This window comes from Anolis sagrei, chromosome 5 (assembly GCF_037176765.1).
Source record: "Anolis sagrei isolate rAnoSag1 chromosome 5, rAnoSag1.mat, whole genome shotgun sequence".
Lineage (NCBI taxonomy): Eukaryota > Metazoa > Chordata > Lepidosauria > Squamata > Dactyloidae > Anolis > Anolis sagrei.
In genome coordinates, this window is record NC_090025.1 from 105,443,806 (window position 1) to 105,465,678 (window position 21,873).

A 21,873-nucleotide genomic window follows, 5' to 3' on the forward strand; every position below is an offset into this window, starting at 1 on the left:
TTTTTTGAATAATGTATGGTCCAAGGCAATGGTCTCTCTCTTTCTTATACAGCTCACAGTTGAACAATACATGTGTGATATCCTCCACCTCTGGTGCTCCACAAATACAAAACCGTTCGTTATATGGGACTTGATTAAACCTTCCGTGCTTGTCCATTGTATCCAGCTGTTCAAAACGAGCTCTGGTAAATACCCTCCTAAGGTGTTTAGGCATTTCTGTTTTTAGATATTGAGCTGTTTGGAAGGTATGTTTAAAGCGGCCTAACCATTTCAGTGAGCCAGCTTTACTGAGGGTAGCGATGTCTTTTTGGCCTTCTATATCCAATACTCGTTGAGCAACTATTTTTGGGTCTAACTCTTCTAAGAGATTCGGATACCGAGTCGGAAGTCCACAGCTCCTAATGTATTTTGTCAGGAGAACTAACCAAGAGGACTGATGTTGATTTTCTATCTGCTCTAACAGGCACAATTTTGGGAGTCTATCATTTTCCATGGCCATCAGTTTTGCCCAGTAGTTGTAGGCCCTGATTTTGGATAAGCCTGGTGAAATTAGAAAATGGGGCAGAATTTCATAAAATGTTCAAGAGAGACAAACACAACTAAGCACAGAGATATAGAACAGAGATACATGAATTGGAAGTACTACATGCAAGCAGTGTGATGTTGCAGCAAAGAAGGCAAATATTTATTGTTGAAGACTTTCATTGCCGGAATCACTGGGTTGTTGTATGTTTTTTCGGGCTATGTGGCCATGTTCTAGAGGCATTCTCTCCTGACGTTTCGCCTGCACCTATGGCAAGCATCCTCAGAGGTAGTGAGGTCCTCATTACCTCTGAGGATGCTTGTCATAGATGCAGGTGAAACGTCAGGAGAGAATGCCTCTAGAACATGGCCATATAGCCCGAAAAAACCTACAACAACCCAAGGCAAATATTATTTTTGCCTGCATTCATGGAAGCATAGTTTCCAAACTGAGAGAACAGTCCCATGATATTCTGCACTGTTCAGGCATCATCTGAAGTACTACATTCAGTTCCGAGCACCTATTTTTAAGAAAGATATAGCCAACTTGGAGCAGCAAGGATGATAAGAGGAATAAAGAACAAAACACGAGGAAAGACTGGAAGAAGTGGACATGTTCAGCCTAGTGAACAGAAGACTGAGGGGAGATATGACTGCACTTCTTAAATATTTAAAGAGCTGCAAAGACAAGAAGTTCAGGTTTGTTGTTGCCGCAGAGGTTAGAACCAGGTCTAATTATGTTCTCTGAAAATTTTCAAAAAAGACATTGGACAGCTACTTGCTGGGGATTCTTTGACTAAAAACTTAGCATTGAAAAAAGGTGTTGAACTCAATGAGGCCTTTTCTAATGCTATGATTTTATGATTCTATGGTAGGTGCTTTAAATGTTGCTCTCTGCTATACATCCATTGTCATTTATGAAAGGATGGCGTAGCCTTTTGAATATCTTCATATTGTTGCAAGAGACTATCTGGATTATTATGCAGTTCTTTGAACAAAGGATTTGTTTGCCAGTGGTGGTAAGAACACACTTCAACAGCCATGAAAATGCTGCTTTTGTGATATCCTAGCAAGGAAGAATTGTTCACAGTTTATATCTATACTAGCTTGGGTACCTACAGTTGCCTGGGTTATTTGAAAAAGTCAATTTTTAATTGTACAAAATACATAAGATTGTGGGTGAACTACAACTCACATCATGGCATGTTAACCCCCAAAAACTCCATCAGTACTTAAAGTTTGTTATGTTGGGCAAGTTTGCTCTACATGCATCATCAATGGGGTTCCGTGTGCTCGCTGGCTGTAGGATAAACTACAACTCCCACTATGGTGAGTCAGTCCCCTCAAGCTCCTCCAGTAGGTTGAGTTAGTTATGGGGGTTCTGTGTGACAAGTTGGTCTAGGTCCATCATTGGTGGAGGTCATTGTTTCTCTGGTTCTGGGTGAACTACAACTCCCAGAAAAGAAGGTTAGTTCCTACCAAACCCCTCCAGTAATCAAATTTCATCATATCAGGTATGTGTGCCAAGTTTGTTCCAGATCCATCGGTGTCTGGGTTCACAGTTCTCTCTGGATGTAGGTGAACTATAACTCCCCCAAATCAAGGTGAATTTTCCCCAAATACCTCCAGTATGTTTTGCTCATCATGGGGGCTCTGTGTGCCAAGTTTGGTCTAATTCAATATTTGGTGGAGTTCAGAGGGCTCATTGATTGCAGGTGAACTATAAATCCTAGTACCTACAATTCCAAAATGCCCAGGCCAATTCCCCTCAAAACCCACCAGTATTCAAATTTGGGCATATCAGGTAAACATGCCAATTTTGGTCCAGATCCATCATTGTTTGGGTTCACAGTGCACTCTGGATGTAGGTGAACTACAACTCCTATAAATCCCTCCAAAGACCTCTACTATTTTTGTTGGTCATGGGGCTTCTGTATGCCAAGTTAGTTCCAGGTCCATTGTTGGTGTAGTTCAGAGTGCTCTTAGATTGTAGGTGAACTATACATCCCAGTATCTACAACTCCTACAAATTCTCCCCAAACCTCTCTAGTATGTTCAGTTTCTGATCAATTCCTCTGTTTTTTGTGTGTCATAGAAAAGAATAGGAAAGGGTTAAGGGAGAGGAGTGGGCGGGATCATGCAAATTCCACACCAATGGGGAGAGTAAGAAACACTGGGATGTCTGTGGTGGAGGAAACACATAAAATCTAGGATGAAATTGTCCCCATATGAAAGCCTTCACTTGGGTGGTGGGCAGTATGGTGTTTGTGGAGGACATTGGCAGGGCTCTTGGGCATGTTCATGGCACTCACTATAACCTGCAATGTCATTGGATGGAGGGCCATTGGTGTCTCCTGAGTAGTGAGAGCTATAGCTGTTTGCGGAGGCATGAGCTTGTCTGTGTCAGTGGACGCTCTAGCCACACACACACCAACATATTTTCACTTTTATTACATGTATAGATAATCATGAGTGAGAGGTGAGGTGGATGTTTTCATTTCATCATAACCAGCAACGGGGGTTCTGGATGATTTCAAGAAAATGTCACAACTTGACACTTAGATTGAGAAGTAGGACTGTGATTATATAAAGGTAGAAGAGGAATACTTTATTGATAGGATCTTAATATTTGACTAATGTCTTCCAACAATTTGACAGGCTTGCTTACTCTCCCTTCCTCCTAAAGACAAACTTTGCCGGATGTTTTCTTCATACGCAGTGTTCTCTTTGGAGTCAGCGGGGTCTACTTTAGCCTAGTAGTTGGGTAATCTGCTTGTATTTTCCATGAAATATTGATTTTTGGCCCATTAAACCTATGGTTGGTGCAGTAATATGCCAAGACCCATGCTAAGTACGGATCTGTGTTGCTTAGCAACTGCTTAAGTTACAGAAAGGGAGCAGTTTAACCTTGGAAACCACTGAGAAGGGCTTTTTCTGGGCTGGTGGAATTTGCTAAAGTCTTCCTAAGAGAAAGAGAAATGTCCTGAAAGAACGTGTTGACTACTGCCTTCAGGTGAACGTTAAACTGGTGCAACTCTGTCTAGTTTTGATGATGGAGGTGACACTGATGGATATTTGGACCAGCCAAAGGTCCAGTGGGGACAATCTCCATCTCCAAGTGTTGGGAGGAGCTTTACTATTGAGTTTTTGACTAACCATCATGCAAATGTTAGATACAAAACTCCAGGCATCATATAAGAAAGGATAAAACTTATCACATAAAAATAGCTTTAAGTGACATCTATGGATATGAAGGAAAAATATGGACAAGAATGTGATGTTAATATTGCAAATGTCCTTTTGCTCATGTGTTGGGAACAAACAGTGAAAGTGCTGCCTTGGCATGGAAAGCTCTGAGGCTGGCTTTACACTGCCATATAATCCAGATTATCAAAACAGATAATCTACATTATCTGTTTTGAATTGGATTATATGAATCTACACTGCCAAATAATCCAGTTCAAAGCAGATAATCTGGATTCAGCCTGAGCCTGCTGCCTGCTCCTTCAATTTCTGCCTGTCACTCATTTGCTACAGTCAGGCACTCAACTTCACATATACAGGTAGTCCTTGAGTTACATGCATCCGACTTACAAATGATTCACAATTAGGAACTCAGCCATAGAAACCCACTGGATGACCCTACACACTCTCAATCCCCCAAAAACTTTAGGTTTGCCTTAAGATCTCCAAAGTTTTGCAAATGACACATAAACACAGAACAGAACTTAACATTTGCAGACATGTTTATTATTATTACTAGCTAGGATACCTGGCATTGACTGGGTTATTAGAAGAAGTCAGTGTTTTAAATGTATAAAATGCATAAGATTGTGGGTGTATTACAACTCACATCAAGCCAGATTAACTCCCTGAAACTCCATAAATATTTAAAGTTTGTCATGTTGGACAAGTTTGCTCTAGATCAGTGGTTCTCAACCTGGGGTCCCGAGATGTTTTTGGCCTACAACTCCCAGAAATCCCAGCCAGTTTAGCAGCTGTTAGGATTTCTGGGAGTTGAAGGCCAAAAACATCTGGGGACCCCAGGTTGAGAACCAATGCTCTAGATGTATCATTGGTGGGGGTCAGTGGGGTCTCTGACTGCAGGATGAATTGCAACTTTCACCATGTTGGGTTATTCCCATCAAATCCCTCCAGTACATTCAGTTGGTCAAGGGGGTTCTGTGTGCCAAGTGAGGTCGAGGTCCATCATCGGTGGACTACAGAGTGCTCTTTGATTGCAGGTGAATGATAAATCCCAGTAGCAACAATTAACAAATGTCAAGTCCAAGTCTAACCCCCCTCCCCTGCACCCAAACCCACCAGTATTAAAATTTTGGCATATTGGGTATGCATGTCAAATTTGGTGTAGATCCACCATTGTTTACATTCACAGTGCTCTCTGGATGTAGGTGCTATAATTCCTATAAATCAAGGTGAATTTCCCCCAAAGCCATCTTGTATTTTTTGTTGGTCACGGGATTTCCAACAAAGTGAGGTCCAGGGCCATCATTGGTGGGGTTGAGAGTTCTCTTTGATTGCACGAGAACTGTAAATCCCAGTACCTACAACACCTATAAATAAAGGTGAATCCCCACCCCAAAAACTCTCCAGTATTTTTCTTTGGTTATGAGAGTTCTATGTGCCAAATGTGGTCCCGGTCCATTGTTAGTGGAGTCACAGTGCTCTGACTTGGGTGAACTACAACTTCCATCATGTGAGTCAATCCCCCAAACTTCTCCAGTATGTTTAATTGCTGATTAGTTTTGCTCTGTTTGCAGTACAGACAGAGTTGAAAAGAGTAGGAAAGGGTCAAGGGAGAGGCAGTGGGTGGGATCATGAAAATTTCACACCAATGGAGAGAGTAAGAAACACTAGGATGTCTCTGTGGTGGAGGAAACACATAAAATCTAGGAGGAAATTGTCCCCAAATGAAAACATTCCTTGGGTGGTGAGCAGTATGATGTTTGGGGAGGACATTGGCAGAGGTTGGACTACATGTTCATGGCCTGAAATGTCATTGGAGGGAGAGCTTTTGGTGACTTCTCAGCACTGTGAGTTAAAGCTATAACTGGGGGAAAAACTACAGTTCTCCCTCTGTATCCATGGATTCAAGATTCTGTATCCATGGATTCAAGCATTCATGGTTTGCAAATACTTTAAAGAGGGGAAAAATCTGAGGAGGAAATATTGACTTTACCATTGTATGGAAGGGAAAATATTTCACTAAGCAAACAATATATAATGGGACTTGAGCATCTATGGATTTTGGTATCCAAGGGGTGGGGGTAGGGGGCTGGAATCAAACAATAGTGGATACCGAGAACACACTGTAATTGAAAAATACAGATAATAGCAAATCCTATTGAAATGGACTTCTGGCCTCAATATACTACAGAGTCATCCTGGCTAGCTACTTGAGCAAAAGAAAGAAGTTTAAAAGATTTCCCCAAGTTCCCAAAAAAATCTCACCAAAGCTGAAGGAAGCGCCACCGAGTTTATTTTGTTGCGATCCAGCTGGAAAGGATGCAAAGCCGCAATAATTCATCAAAAAAAGCATAAACATGTACACAAAATAAAGCCTTTTTAATACAGAAACAGAGCTGTCTGGTTTGAATTTCCCACTCCCTGCCCCTCTGCCGGCTCGGCGATGATTGGCTGGCGCTCTACAGCTGGGAGGAGGCTTGGCCACCTCCTGAGTGCCTTGGCCAATCACTGAGCTTCTGCCGCCTCAGCTTCCCGATCAATCAGGAGAGAGGGAGGCAGGACAAGAGGGAAACAATGAGTTCTTGAGTGGATTATGGAGATATGTAGTGTCCAAATGGCCGATGAGTCCTCAAGGGGCCTTCTAGCCAGCCAGCCTATTTTTTTTTATAATAATTTTTATTAGATTATATAGTGAATACAACGAAAGAGGGTGAACATTTAAAAGAAGATAGAACAGTAGGAAAGTATAGTAATAAAAATAATAAGAGAAAAAAAATAAGAATAAGAAAAAAAAAACACTCCACAAAAAGGGTGGAGGAAAAAGAAAAATAGAAGAGAAAAAAAAAACACAAGAAAAAAAAACAACTTTTAAAACTAAAAAGGTTTGACTTCCATCTCCTCATCAGGTGTTGTGTCTCAAATTTTTTTTCCATTATCTTAAAAAGATAGTCCTCTTATTTACTCTCCTCTTTCTCGTAATTATCATAAAGGGTCCAGTCTGTTCTCTTTATCGGATTTCCGGTATTTTTTTTCAAAAAAAAAAGTTAATTCATCCATCTCTCTTATTTCTCTAATTTTCCCTAACCAATCTTCCTTGGTAGGTACATTATCCTGTTTCCAAATTTTTGCTAATGTAATTCTGGCTGCCGTCGTTATATAAGTAAAAAGTCTGTCCTCATTTTCCTGTAATTGTAAATCCAAGTCTGTAAAGCCCAATAGATAATATTCCGGTTTCTTCTTAAAAACTATTTTCAAAATCTTTTGTAGTTCTTCATGTATCATAGACCAGTATTTCCCTATTTCTTTACATGTCCACCACATATGGTAAAAGGTACCTGTCTGCTGGCATCCTTTCCAACATTTATCGGAAGTATTTTTGTTTATTAAAGATAGTTTCTTTGGAGTGGTATACCATCTGTGGAACATTTTTATCCAATTTTCTTTCAAATCTGTTGCATATACATATTTCAACTTTTTGTTCCACATCTGTTCCCACTCTCTGAATTGTATAGGTCTTCTTATATTTTCCACCCATTTTATCATACATGGTTTAACTTGTTCACATTCCGTTAGCCAGTTTAGTAATGTATTATAAATAACTGTAATTCTTTTTTTCTTTAACTTCAAAATCTTATCCCAAATTGATTCTTCCCAGTTGAAACCTGTCTTATTATCCTGCTTTATATATTCTTTCATTTGTAAGTAGTGCAACCATGTCAAATGGATATTTTTTTCTTTTAAATGCTGATAAGTTTTAATCTCAGATGTCCTCTCTATCAAAATGTCTTTATATGTTAGCCACGTTCTCCATCCCAGCAATCTTCTTTGGTACGCCTCCATTGGGGACACCCACAATGGCGTTTTATTATAAAAATAATTTTTATATTTCATCCATATTCTTAATAGAGATGCTCTTACAAAATGATTTCCAATTTTTTTTTCTTTTTTCTCTCTATCATACCACGTGTAGGCATGCCATCCTACTCGTAGATCGTGTCCTTCTAAATTCAGACCTTTTTCATTTTCCAACAGCATCCAATCTCTGATCCATAAGAGAGCACAAGCGTCATGGTATGCTTTTAGATCTGGGTATCCAAGTCCACCTTTTGTTTTTTTATCAATTAAATTTAGATATTTAATTCTATGTCTTTTTCCATTCCACACAAATTTCAATAATTCTTTATTCCAATTATTAAAAATTGTTTGATTTCTGATTACGGGTATATTTTGAAATAAAAACAGTAGTTTTGGTAATACATTCATTTTGATTAATGCTATTCTTCCTAATAACGATAGTTTCAGTGATTTCCAATTCTTGAGATCCTTCTGTATCTTACTCCAAACCAATTCATAGTTATTCTTCAATAATTGTCCATTTTTTGCGGTTATCCAGATACCCAAGTACCTTAATTTTTTAACAATCTCCATTCCTGTAGCCACTGCTATCTTCTCCTGGTCTTCCTTCTTTACATTTTTAGTTAAGATTTTAGTTTTCCCTTTATTCACTTTGAAGCCTGCCACTTTTCCATATTCATGCATCTTCTTAATCCAATTCTCAAGGTTATTCACTGGGTCTTCTACAATTCCCAACAAGTCATCTGCGAAGGCTTTAATCTTGTATTCATATTTCCCTACTCTTACCCCTTTAATATTTGTATCTTCTCTTATTTTTCTCATCAACGGTTCCAAAGCCATAATAAAAATCAAAGGGGATAACGGACATCCTTGTCTTGTTCCTTTCGTAATTATAAATTCTTCCGATTGCTGACCGTTTATCCGGATTTTTGCTCTTTGTACTTCATAAATGGCATTGATTGCATTTATAAATTTTGCCCCCATGTCTAATTCCTGAATCAAAATCTTAAAAAAGTCCCAGTTTAAATTATCAAATGCCTTCTCTGCATCAATTGATAAGATGGCAGCTTCCTTCTGATGGTTAACTTCAAAATATTCTATCAAGTCAAGGACTGTTCGTATATTATCCTTCATGTATCTTCCTGGGAGGAACCCTGTTTGGTCCTCCCCTATCCAATCTGTCAAGAATTCTTTCAATCTTGTCGCCAGGATATTCGTAAATATTTTATAATCTACATTCAGAAGGGATATAGGTCTATAATTTTTAATATTCTCTGGTGTTGGGCCTTCTTTATGTATCATTACTATTTCAGCATGGTTCCAGGATTCTGGGATTCTTTGATACAGTAATGCCTCATTTAGGACCCTTTTCAATATTGGTCTTACAGTATCCTTCATTGATTTGTAAAATCCTGCTGTAAATCCATCAGGGCCTGGGGCCTTATCTGCATCCATTTTATTCACTGCTTTATCTATCTCTTCTTCCGTGATCTCTTTATTCAACTTTTCCCGTATCTCTTCTGAGATCTTTTGTAGTTTCAATTGGCTTATATACTCCGTAACTTCCTCTTTCTTTATTCCATCACTGGTATATAATTTACTGTAATATTTTTTAAATTCTTCCATAATCTCTTTGTCCGTCGTGCATATTCTTTCTCCCTCAATTATATTCGTTATCTGCATAGCCTGCTTCTTCTTACGAACTTGTCTTGCCAACCATTTCCCAGATCTATTCGCATTCTCAAACGTTTGCTGTTTCAAAAATTTTAGCTCCCTTGCTTGTCTTTCTATCTCCAGACGGGATTTTTCCTGTTTGAGTCTTACTAACTCTTTGTTCAATTTTTTGCTGTCCGGTTTCTTTTTTAACTCTGACTCTTTATATACAATTTTGTTCAACACTTCCTTCATTTGTCTATTTCTTTCTTTATTTTTCCTAGCTCCGTGTTGAATAAGGCATCCTCTTAGTACAGCTTTCATCGCATCCCATGTTACCTGTGTTTTTGTCTCCCCAACGTCATTAATTTCAAGATAATCTTTAATAATCTTGTTATAGTGTGCTTTGTCTTCCTCTGTCTTAATCAGATTTTCATTTAATCTCCATTTTCTTTGGTAGCTTTTTTGATTTATTTTTATTTCCAATGCGCAGTGATCCGAGATATCTCTAGGTAATATTTCCATTTCTGTTACTTTAGTTGCTAAGTTTTTTGTAATCCACGCCAGATCTATCCTTGACCATGTTTGGTGTCGATGAGAGTAGAAGGTATAATCTTGTTTCTTTTCATTTCTAACTCTCCAAGTGTCCTCCAAATCAAATTCTTTTTGAAGATCGAAATTTTTTTGTGGTAATAGCCCCCCTCCATCTCCATTCCTTTTTGGCATACTCTTGTCTTTCTTTTTGTCCATCACTCCATTAAAATCTCCAATCAGTAAGAGTTCATCAAATTCTGTTTCTCTCAGTTTTGTAATTAAAAATTGAATGAATTTAGTCTTTGGACCATTTGGTGCATATATATTACACACCAGGATTTTCAGAGTACCCATTAGAATTTTAACTGCAACACATCTTCCCTCCACATCTTTAAATGCCAATTCAGGTGTCAGATTTTCCTTTATGAATGTAACTACTCCTCTTTTCTTCTTTTCATATGATGAATAAAACATCTTGCCTAATCTTTTGTTTTCCAAATGCGCCACATGCTTATGGCAGATATGTGTTTCTTGCAATAGTATGATGTCTAGATTTGCCTTTTGTAATTTTCCAAATATTTTTTTCCATTTCTGGGGCGAGTTCAGACCGTTAATATTATTTGAGAAACATTTAATTTGTCTTTCCGCCATTTTATCCAAGTAAGTCTGTATCATGTCCTATTTCGCCCAGGCTCAGTTCCGAGATTCTTTGCGCTGTCACTTCCGGTCCGTAAGCTCCTTCTCCTAAATCTTCTGACATTGGAATGCTACTCTCTTGACTCTTGCTGAATCTCCTATACTCCTCTGGGGTCTCAATTCTTGGTTTTTTCTTCTCTTTACCATTTCCATTTCCATTTCCCAGTGTCAGTGCTTTTTTGTCTCCTTTCCTTTCTCCAGGCTTTTCCTCTTCTGATTCCTTCATTAAATTCTCATAGAAGGCCTTGGCCTTCTGCTCTGTAGTCAACCAATATCTTTCTTCTTTGTAAGTTACCATAATACCCTCAATTCTTTCCCATCGGAATCTAATTGATCTTTTCTTAAGTTCATCTGTAAGGAAGTAGTACTTTCTTTGTCTACTTAACGTCGCTTGTGGATATTCTTTCAGAACTGCAATCTTGGTCTCTTTATAGTAAATTGGATTCTTATTACTTCTGTATAACACTTCATCTCTAGTCTTTTTCCGTGTAAATTGTACTATCACGTCTCGTGGCGTTTTATTCTTCCTTGAGTAAAATGAGGATACTCGATATATTTGATCTAACTCCATCTCCAATTCGTCTTCTTCACATTCTAAACATCTTGCAATCAAATTTGTCATCAACTGACTGATATCCTCCTGTTTATCCTCTTGGATATTTCTAAACCTCAGGTAGTAGTCCATTTGCTTTTGTAATAATTTCTCCTGCTCAATTTCTATTTTCTCCTTTTGTCGATCTATACCTTTAATTCTCTTCATCATGTGGGATTGTGTTTCTTCCATTTTTTCCTTACTAGTTTTCAGTTCCTTTACTTCTCCATATAGGTGAGTTATATCTTTTTTTATTTGTCCAAATTCCTCTTCCATTTTCTTTTTCATTCCTTGAAACTCTTCCGTCATTTTTTTATAATTCTTTTCTTGCTTATTGAAGAACTCTTCTTGTTTATCTGCCATATCCTTTTTTAATGAATCTTGTTTTTCTGAGAGTTTTTTAATTTCCTTCAAAATGTTCTCCATGTTGAGGCTAGTATCTAGTGATCCTCTTCTTAGCTGAATCTTCTCCTTCTCTTGTTTCCCCTTTGGTAACATCTACTCTTTATTTATTTTCAATAACAATTCCAGGCTGGATTATATCTTTCAATTCATTCAAAATTCTATATTTAAATTTTAAACATTTAATTATTAATTTAATTAATTTAATTTAAATTTTTTATATTTATATATATATATTTATTTACTTATATTTAATTTATCTTCATCCATTTTATCTATTTGATTCTATTTTAAAATTTACACAATTTAATTCAAAATTTCTTCAATTTAATATTGATTTAATATTCAATCAATTAATTTATTCAATTTAATATTCAGAATTCATTCAATTTAATATCAATTCTTAGTATCAAGTTATTCTCATATATTCAAAACCTGTTTCCCCTTATCTCAATCAATATCTTATCAATTTCTTATCTCTTCCAATTGATTCTCCAGCTCCTCCTTCTCTTCCACTGCTTTCGTCTGCTTCTCTTCCTGGATTATCGTCTTCTTCTCGTCCTAGATCTTGTCATTCGTCTGCTTCTCTTCCTCGCTCGTCTTCTTCTCGTCCTGGCCTTCTCCTCCACCGTCTGCTTCTCTTCCTCGATATGTTTCTTTCCGTTTATTTGCGTCTATTTACATCTATCTTCCAAGGTCTGCCGTTTTTGCCGCTCCGTAGCGATTTTTCTCTATGATTCTTCCTGCTTCCGCCCTTCTTTCGACTCCCCTTCCGCCCTTCTCCTTCTTTGTTCCTCCTCTTCCTTGCCGTCACTTCCCTTTTCCCCTTTCGTCACTTCCTGTGATCTCTTTCCCACTTTGTTTATGAAGAAGAGGGATCGCTAGCCATAACAATATGGCGCCAAGGTCATGTAATCTTTCCTTCTCTTTTTCTTTCCCCGATCTAAGGGGGAGTTGGGGAGGTTAGGGAAGGGAAGGGAAGGGGGGGATCTGTTCAATAGGATCTCCGGCTTTCAAGACTCTTTGTCTCTCTCCTCCTCTCCGATCTTCTCCTCAATAACGGCATCTAATATTTAGCATTTAATATTGTGGTGTTCCTTAATAATGTATAATAATATGTTTCCAAATTTCCAAATTTCCCCTTTAATTCCTTTCTTTCCGGATAGAATTTTGTTTTAATCAACAGTCTAATAGATTCCTTTTCCAATTTTCTCTCTCACTTTAGCTCCTTTGCTTCTTTACTTCTCAACTCCCCAACTTTGTTTGTTTATCTTGAGATATATTCTCTCGTTACCTGGTGTGGAGATCTTCTTATTTATCTCTCCTCCGAGATTTCTTCTTTCTTTATTCTTAAAATGTTGTGTGGGCTGGCTGCGGTTCAAACGGGCTTTCGCCCGATCCCAGCGGGGCGCTTGCTTCCCACCGGCTCGGACCCTCTCGGCCCCCCTCCTTGAGGGAAGGGGGCTCTTGGGGTCCTACGAGCCTCTGTGGGTTCGCTACACCCTTGCCTTTGATCCGGCAAGGGTGGGGGGGCTATGTGCTCACCCGTTAGGCACCTCCACGCTGGTCCCCGTCGGAGCTCCCTCTCAACGAGGCTTGCCCGTTGCCATCACCCACCGGAAGTCAGCCGCCAGCCTACCAGCCAGCCTATTGTCTCTGATTGGTAGCAATAAACGTTGAAGTCTGGCAAGCCTGCCAAAATCTGGATTTTCCTGGTGCCGAGATATAGGAACAATGAGGCAGTCTTGGCTGAAGTTTCAGTGGAGGAGGGTTTGAATGGGCAAACAGATCAGGGCAAAGTATGGCTTTCTGAAGGTCCTTTTGTCCTGTTGAGATATGATCATCAATGCCAAGTGGGCATCATCCGCTGGGGGGACCGACTTCAAGCCCCAGAACTTGAACTTATGAACTTATTTTGTTCATGAAAATAAGTCATGAACTTATTTTGTTCATGAAAATAAGTCTTTTGATAAAGTTCTTTTCAACAGAGGATTTCCTTCTTTCCAGGGTCACAGAGAGTGGCTTCTTCTATTTTTATACATTTTTTAATAAAGTGAATAAGGACCAGGCAAAGGTCATTCATAGGGGGCTTGAAAAGGCAAAGTTTCCAAAAAGTTTCTAAGAGCCCTTCAGAAGGGAAAAAAGTCCCATAGAAGTTCAAGAGAGTACATAAGTGTAAATGGAGATGGTTTCTCAGTAATAAATGTGTTACCTTCTGCTATATATGAAACATAGGGAATAAAACCTTGATTAAATGTACACACTATCTAACATGGGAAGGGTCCTTGTTGTTGTTGTTAGTGTATTGGCAAATTGACCAAGGCTTAACCCTTATTATCCAGTCTAGTGTCCTTGTTCTTAGCAAAACTATAAGTTATGATCTTTTATTGGGGGGCGGGGGTCATGTTCGACTTCATCCAGGTGTTTTGGCCTACAACTCCCAGAAATCTCAGCCAGTTTACCAGCTCTTAGGATTTCTGGGAGTTGAAGGCCAAAACATCTGGGGACCCACAGGTTGAGAACCACTGATCTAGACCATCTGGGCATTTTCCAACAAAAGTGGCCAAGCCTTCTACATAAGGAGGAAACATAACCCCTTTAAAGCAACGTATACACTCATATGCATAATACTTGGCTAAGGGATTGCAAAAAAACAACAACAAAAAAACAAAAAACAAAACCCTGCAAAGGCCCCTTCTACACTACCATATAATCCAGATTATCAAACAGATAATCCACATTATCTGCCTTGTATTGGATTACATGAGTCTACACTGCCAAAAAAAAAATCTAGATTCTATACTGCAGTGTAGAAAGGGCTCTGGATTCCCTTCAAGAACTGAATGGTGAGCCCTCTTTATTTTGGCCCAAAGAACATAAAGAAGATTCCCTGCAGAGCTTGGACTGCAATACTAGAAAAATCTGCCAGTGTGCTAAAGACAGAAGCAGCAGCTAAGTCGTCTTCTGGGAATTATTTTTAAGAGATTCATTAAAGTATGATTCAAGCCTCATAGATCAGCCTCGAGACAGCAGTGTTTTTGTTGTTGAATGAAGTCTTGCAGCAAAACAAAGTAATTAATTACTTGATGCATTCCTCTCATAACTTCATGGGATCATTCCTTTGTAAATGGCAGTGCCAGCTGCAGCCTAATCATTGATACAAGGTAATGTCATGAAATGTTTCTACTCAGGTTTTCATGCAGGGTTCTGATCATATTCCTGGAAGGATTCTTATGAGCCATAAGATTCCTTGGAGGGGGGGGGGTTAAGGTGGGGTGGGGAATATATATAGATTTTGTTGTTGTTGTTCATTTGTTCAGTCGTTTCTGACTCTTCGTGACTTCATGGACCAGCCCACACCAGAGCTCCCTGACAGTCGTCACCACCCCCAGCTCCTTCAAGGTCAATCCAGTCACTTCAAGCATACCATCCATCCATCTTGCCCTTGGTTGGCCCCTCTTCCTTTTTCCTTCCATTTTCCTTAGCATCATTGTTTTCTCCAAGCTTTCCTTTCTTCTCATGATGTGGCCAAAGTAATTCATCTTGGCCACTACTATTCTTCCCTCCAAAGAGCAGTCAGGCTTTATTTCTTGAAGTATGGACTGGTTGGACATTCTTGCAGTCCAAGGCACTCTCAGCACTTTCCTCCAACACCACAGTTCAAAAGGATCTATCTTCCTTCGCTCAGCCTTCCTTATGGTCCAGCTCTCACATCCGTAGGTGACTATGGGGAATACCATTGCTTTAAGTATGAGTATCTTTATTGCCAGTGTGATGTCTCTACTCTACACTATTTTATCAAGACTGGTCATTGCTCTCCTCCCAAGAGGAAAGCATCTTCTGATTTCCTGGCTGCTGTCTGCAATAATCTTTGCACCTAGAAATACAGTCTTTCACTGCCTCCATGTTTTCTCCCTCTATTTCCCAGTTGTCAATCATTCTTGTTGCCATAATCCTGGTTTTTGTTATGTTTAGCTGCAACCCAGATTTTGCGCTTTCTTCTTTCAACCTTGATTAGAAGGCTCCTCAACTCCTCCTCGCTTTCGGCCATCAAAGTGGTGTCATCTGCATATCTAAACTTGTTAATGTTTCTTCCAGCAATTTTCACCCCAGCCTTGCATTCCTCAAGCCCCGCACATCGCATGATGTGTTCTGCGTACCAGTTGAATAGGTTGGGGGAGAGTATACAACCCTGCCGTACGCCTTTCCCAATCTTGAACCAGTCTGTTGTTCAATGGCCAGTTCTTACTTCTATCTATATATAGAAATCACCATATGGGAACCTGGGACTACAATTCACAGGCTACCTTAGGCTGGATCTACTCTGCCATATAATGCAGTTTGAACTACATTACATGGTTAGTGTAGAATCAGTTCAGTGCAGTTCAGATTGCATTATATGGTTCTTCACTGACCATATAACACAGTTCCATGCAGTTCAAACTTCATTACATGGTTAGTATAGAACCTGTGATGTCAGAGTATTAAAACTCTAAGACCCTTTCTACACTCCCATCCAGATGATCTGCTTTGAACTGGATTATATGGCAGTGTAGACTCATATAGTCCAATTCAAAGCAGATAATGCAGATTATTGGCTTTGATAATCTGGATTATATGGCAATGTAGAAAGGGCCTAAAGAGCTCAGATAGTGTGAATGTGGAGAATTCTCAAAACTGAACACTAGATGACAGCATTCTGCAAATCATCCACAGTATCTGTGTTTCTCATTCTCAAAGGCTCTCTGAAAATGTGGTCAAAGGCCCAGAGCTTTTGTTGTCATTGGGATATTCTCACTGCAGTAGCAGTAGAGAGAGCTTTGTAATCCTTTGCCTTGTGTATAAAATACTCATTGCTGATCAAATCATGCATCCGAATAAAAATACCAAAAGGAGAAAATATAGTAAGACCAACCTGATAGCTTTGCAAATTGCTGTAATGTGACAACATGGTGATAGTAAATTCTAATCCAGTTTCAATTTACAAAAAAACCAAAACAAAAAAACCCCCAAAAAACAAAAACAAACTGGCAACATTGTGATGTTGAAATAAGTAACATTTCATCACTGCTTATGCTGTATTTGCAGGAAACTTCAAAGTATCCTTGGGCTTTGCAGAGCACATCCACTCCATCTGGGTGATTAATTTATTCTTTTCACTTCCCTTTGGAAACAATTCAGCTGGTAGAGCAAGACAGTACCAGCTGTTTCAGGCCAAGAGTTGTAAACCTGTGTGAATCTCAAGAAGCTTTATATTGGTGAATCTTTTCCATATAGAACAGGCAAGGACAAACTTTGGCCCTCCAGGTGTCTTGGACTGCAACTCCCACAATTCCTAACAGCTCAGGACAGTTTGGCTATGTATAAAGTGATGTCAATTGAGAATTAGTCTGGACCTACATTGCCATATAATCCAGATTGTCAAAGTAGATAATCCATCTGTTTGAACTGGATTATAGGAGGCTCCTTCTACACTGTCATATAAAATCCAGGTTATCTGCTTTAAACTGGATTACCGGGCAGTGTAGACTCAGATAATCCAGTTCAAAGATGACAGTGTGGATTATCTGCTTTTATAATCTGGACTGGGTTGTTGTAGGTTTTTTCGGGCTATATGGCCATGTTCTAGAGGCATTCTCTCCTGACGTTTCGCCTGCATCTATGGCAAGCATCCTCAGAGGTAGTGAGGTCTGTTGGAACTAGGAAAAAGGATTTATATATCTGTGGAATGACCAGGACTCTTGTCTGCTGTCTGCTGGAGCTAGGTGTGAATGTTTCAGCTAACCACCTTGATTAGCATTTGATTGCCTGGCAGTGCCTGGAGCAATCTTGTGTTGAGAGGTGATTAGATATCCTTGTTTGTTTCCTCTCTGTTGTTGTGCTGTTCTAATTTTAGAGTTTTTTTTTAATACTGGTAGCCAGATTTTGTTCATTTTCATGGTTTCCTCCTTTCTGTTGAAATTGTCCACATGCTTGTGGATTTCAATGGCTTCTCTGTGTAGTCTGACATGGTGGTTGTTGGAGTGATCCAGCATTTCTGTGTTCTCAAATAATATGCTGTGTCCAGCCTTCGACAATACATAATCTGGATTATCTGACAATATAGAAGGAGTCTGATTTGAATGGGATTATATGCCACTGTAGACTCATATCATCCAGTTAATGTGGATTATCTGCTTTGGTAATCTGGATTATATGACCTGAGATCAGATCTTGGGACAGGCCCTATGTCCCAGGATCTGATCCCAGATTTTCTGCTTAAAACTGGATTATATGAGTCCTTGCTACCAGATAATCTAGGATAAACAGAAAACTTGGGATCATATACTGGGATATATGGCCTGTCTGGAAGGGCTCAGAGTCTACACTGCCACACAAGCCGCTCTGAGACCTCTTCGGGGTGAGAAGGGCAGCATATAAATGCTGTAAATAAATAAATAAATAAATAAATAAATATAATCCAGTTCAAATCAAATAATTTGAATTTTCTACAGCAGTGAAGATCCAGCCTTAGGGATTCCCAGGCTGTAATTTGAGCAAAGTGTCAAAGCAAAAATGGTTAAGAATTAGTTGTTGTTGTGGCAGAGTAACTGGGGGCTCTTCCACACAGCCCCATATCCCAGAATATCAAGGCAGAGAATCTCACATTATCTGAGTGTGGACTCCTATATCCCTGTTCAAAGCAGATATTGTGAGATTTTATGCCTTGATATTCTGGGATATAGGGTTATGTGGAAGGGCCCAAAGAAACCAGTGTTTCTAAATTCCCTTGCTAACTCCAAAAACAAATTAGACAACTTTAAAAAGTTTACTGATATATTACGGTTACTTAGAGAGCCTATTGCCTAACTTGCAAATGAAAATATTGGAAATGAGAAGGACGTTGAACTCATTATCTTTTGTTGAAGTATGTTAATGAGAGATAGAGAAAAGAACAGATCCAAAATAGAGTGACTGTGACATCTTGGTTTGGAAATACAGTAATTTTATTTTTCAATGGGATGGCTACTTCATGAACACAACAACTGGACTATAATAGTCAAGTTTAATACTGGACGATTAAACTGAAGGGTGAAATCCTTCCTGGCTCTTCTCCAACTCAACAAGTGGATTGAAGGACTTGCTGTCACACTGTCGGGAAAGAAGCTTCTCCCTTCCTAAGCTTTCAAGTAAATGAACTCTTTTTTGCTGTAAACTGTATTCTAAGACAACTGATGTTTTGCATTTCAAGGTAAAACCACTACCACTGTCCTTTCAACTGACAATAGTTTAACTGAATCAATATCAATACATCCTTTAAGCTCCAATCTTCCATGACAGATGGCATGAACTTGTCTAATTTGAAGCCATTTTGGCTTTGGCGTGCTGCTTTTATAAAGAATATGTCCATATTTCAGATTTCCAAATAGTTTAGAAATGGAAACATATTGTACTTCCAGAAAATGAGCATTTCTTTGCCTATACAAGGGAGAGGCGGGTGAAGCCCTCTTAGGCCTCTTTGACGCAGCTGTATCAAATTCACGTTGAACTGGACTATATGGCAATGTGGACTCAGATAACCCAGTTCAAAGCAGATATTGTGGATTATCTGCCTTGATATTCTGGATTATATGGCTGTGTGGAAGGGCCCTTAAATTGGATCCACTCTGCTCTATATTCAGGATCTGATCCCAGATTATCTGATTATCCTTGATTATTTGGCAGTGTATAATATAATGGAGCCCCCGGTGGCGCAGTGGGTTAAACCCCTGTGCCGGCAGGACTGAAGACTGACAGGTCGCAGGTTCAAATCCGGGGAGAGGCGGTTGAGCTCCCTCTATCAGCTCCAGCTCCTCATGCGGGGACATGAGAGAAGCCTCCCACAAGGACGATAAAACATAAAAAAACCCTCATATAATCCAGTTCAAATCAGATAATCTGGGATCAGATCCTGGGATATAGGGCAGTGTAGATCCAGACTAAATCTACACTGACAGATAATATGGGCTAAGAAGATAATCTGGGATCAAATCCTGGAATATAGGGCGCTATAGATCCAGTCAGTGATGTGACTTGGCCACTGTTCATCAGAGGTCAGCCAGCACAGGGGAGAGTAGGGATCATGCTTTTTTTTTTGTCATGTTAGGAGTGACTCCTGGTGTGAGAGAATTGGCCATCTGCAAGGACGTTGCCCAGGGAACGCTTGGATGATTTGATGTTTTTATCATCCTTGTGGGAGGCTTCTCTCATGTCCCTGTATGAGGAGCTGGAGCTGATAGAGGGAGCTCATCCGCCTCTCCCCGGATTTGAACCTGCGACCTGTCAGTCTTCAGTCCTGCCGGCACAGGGCTTTAACCCACTGTGCCACCGGGGGCTCCGGGATCATGCTGGGAACTGTCCACAAACAACTCACAATTGAGGCTGGATCTACACTGCCATATAAAATCCAGAGCATCTGCTTTCAACTGGATTATATGGCAGTGTACACTCATACAATCCAGTACTAAACAGATAATATGGATTATCTGCTTTGATAAAATGGATTATATGACACCTTTTCCATATATGCCAGAAGCGTCTTCCAACAACTGTAATAAAACAGCTATACTGAGCTTCTGTAAACATGAAGGCTTGTTCAATTGTAGTTGTTCACTAACATACCTTTATTGCCAGCTGGTTATTTGTATAATGACATTTACTGGTAGCCATTCACCTTCTATTTCCACCAGCCATGATAATTTCAGAGTGCAATAGGAGCACATCAGCTGAAAGTGGGCATGTCACAGCACAATCCTATACAGGCTAGCATAGAAGTAACACACACACACAACAGTGTTCAATGGGGCTCTGTCCAGTGAAGTCTTTATATGACAGCAACCTTCATTTATTATAATCCAGCTCCAAGCAGATAATCTGGATTTTACATGGCAATGTAGATGGGGTCAAACACAATGCAAGATAGGGGGTAGCTACTTACTTACTTAGGCGAACCCTCATTGGCCGAGTAGGATAGTCTTCCAGGATCAGAATTCTTGTGAGTCTGTAGGTGACTGTGGAGCCCTATTCTTGATCTGCATCTTCTTCCGCAGTGAGGGCATTGGTTTCCAGGTGGAAGGCGGCCTTGATCGGCATTGGCTTGACGCGCCTTCCTCTTGGCACATTTCTCTCTTTCACCCTCCATTCGTGCCTCTTCAAATTCTGCAGCACTGCTGGTCACAGCTGACCTCAAGCTGGAGCGCTCAAGGGCCAGGGCTTCCCAGTTCTCAGTGTCTATGCCAGAGTTTTTAAGGTTGGCTTTGAACCCATCTTTAAATCTCTTTTCCTGTCCACCAACATTCCGTTTTCTGTTCTTGAGTTCAGAGTAGAGCAACTGCTTTGGGAGACGGTGGTCGGGCATCCAGACAACATAGCCAGTCCAGCGGAGTTGATGGCGAAGGACCATCACTTCAATGCTGGTGGTCTTTGCTTCTTCCAGCATGCTGATGTTTGTCCGCCTGTCTTCCTAAGAGATTTGCAGGATTTTCCGGAGGCAACGCTGATGGAATCGTTCCAGGGTAGCTACAACACAGTTAGCAAACCAGGGTTGATATTTCATAATTTTCTAACAGAAATTTAAAATGTCTATATCTGTTGAAAATAGCAACCTTTTTCGAGCCTCCAATAGTAAATTGTTTTGTATATGATTCAGTTTGCTTACTGTAATGTATATGTAAGTATTGGTATGCAGCTTTCCCTTTACTCTATGTTTCTTGGGGTTGTGGGAGAGCCTCCAGATCACATGATCAAATCTGGGACTGCTCAGAACTCAGACTCCATTTTAGAGGACAGACGCCATTAGACTTTGGACTATTAAGAACAAACGCATGTTGCTGTTGATTGTAAGAAAAATGCCCTGTGTTATCTGCACAGGGAAACCACTTCAAATCCACCTGTAACTGGATTGACAAGTTGTGTACCTGTATGCTGAATACACAAAGTTTGTGAGTAAACCTGATATGTTACTTTTAACGAAGTCTACTTTATTTTTGTCTCTTGAGAGCATGATATAAAAGAAAGTTATTTTATGAGAGAATAGATGTTTTGGGGCACTGAAAAAATTACTTTGGAAGAACTGCTATATTTTGTGCATTGGCATAATCTCTGTTCCTAACAGAGCAGAGACAACTAGGATATTAGTCTAACAACTGAAAACCAAATTGTCTTGTATAAGTACATGTGGTTATATACCACTGAAGAGAAGATTTTACTCAAACGAGATTTTTGGCTCTTTTCTGGAAGATCGTGCTTTTACATGAATTTCAAATGGTTGTGAATGTCATTTTACTCCAAAAGGTTACGGAGATTCTGGTTTTCCAAAAATATCATAGAACTTGGTTGTCAAACTCATTTTCATAGAAGGCCACATCAGCCTTTTGGTGACCTTCAAAAAGCTG